General features: G+C 47.6%; 1 non-coding gene across 1 annotated transcript; it reads right to left on the bottom strand.

The window, feature by feature from the left end:
* Window positions 1-503: 503 nt before the first annotated feature.
* TRNAI-GAU (transfer RNA isoleucine (anticodon GAU)) lies at window positions 504-575 on the bottom strand. The gene has a single exon. It is a non-coding gene; the product is annotated as a tRNA-Ile (tRNA).
* Between the last annotated feature and the right edge of the window lie 733 nt (window positions 576-1308).

Consider the following 1308-nt stretch of genomic DNA (forward strand, 5'->3'; position numbering starts at 1 on the left):
TAAAAAGAAAAAAAAATCCTGGCACTCTAGTTTCTCGAAGATGCTGATTTGGCCTTCCCCCCCAGGATTAGTCCCAAGAGTGACTTCACCCTGCCAGGAGAGACGTCATGACATTATATAGCCAGTTAGATTTGGCTGAGGGAATATTAATGTAATTGGAAGAACTATGTGAGTGTTTTTGTAATTTGTGGCCCAGAAAGGTCAAAAGGGGAGCATTTTGGCACTATCCAAATTTTCAAAACCTGAGCTCTAAAAAATAGTAGCTTGGCGCACAAGCCGCAGAGACGTTCTTTTGTTCGACCTGAAAAGGAGACCCACAAGTGCATCTTGGGCCACTCAAGTGGTTAGCTGGGCCATATCTACCCAAGAAAACATGAATCTGCCTTATATTGATTGAGACTAATGGTCCATCGAGGTCAGTATTGTCTACTCAGGCTGGCAGGGGCTCTCCGGGATCTCAGATCAGGGTCTTTTCGCATCGCCTATTGCCTTGTCTTTTTAGCTGGAGCTGCCGAGGATTGAACCTGGGTCCTTCTACATATCAAGCAGATGCTCTTCCACTGAGCCACAGCACCTCAGGTGTTTCGTTTATATTGTGGTGGAGATAGGCTTGCCAGTTCTGAATCAGGAAATTCCTGGAGACTTGGAGGTGGAGTTTGGGGAGGGCAGAGTTTGCGGAAGGGATGGAGATAACCAGGGTTTTTTTTCTGGGAAAAGAGGTGGTGGAACTCAGTGGGTTGCCAGCACAGGGGGCAACTCTTGGTGGGAGGTGGTGCCCCCGGTACCACATGTGCGTGCAAAGTGGCCAATGATGTCACTTTGGGTCAGCTGGAACAAGGAGGGAGTTTTTAAAAGTTTAAATCACCCTTAGTGAAAATGGTCACATGGCCGGTGGCCCCGCCCCCTGATCTCCAGACAGAGGGTAGTTCAGATTGCCCTCCGCTCCGCCAAGCGGCACGGAGGGCAATCTCAACTCCCCTCTGTCTGGAGATCAGGGGGCGGGGCCACCGGCCATGTGACCATTTTCAAGAGGTGCTGGAACTCTGTTCTACTGCGTTCCAGCTGAAAAAAAGCCCTGGAGATAACTCATAATGCCCATCCTCCAAAGTTGCCATTTCCTCCTGTAGTCTGATCACTTATAATTCCAAGAGAACTCCAGGCCACACCTGAAAGTTACAAACTAGAGAAGCACCCCTCAAAAAAAACCAAAACTGTAACCCACTCACTGAGAGGACAAATAATGAACAAGTCCATATAGTAATATTTATAAAGTGCAGTAGTGAATAAATGCAAGTGCTAAATAAATAG

The sequence above is a fragment of the Eublepharis macularius genome, chromosome 7 (genome assembly GCF_028583425.1).
Source record: "Eublepharis macularius isolate TG4126 chromosome 7, MPM_Emac_v1.0, whole genome shotgun sequence".
In the NCBI taxonomy this organism is placed as follows: domain Eukaryota; kingdom Metazoa; phylum Chordata; class Lepidosauria; order Squamata; family Eublepharidae; genus Eublepharis; species Eublepharis macularius.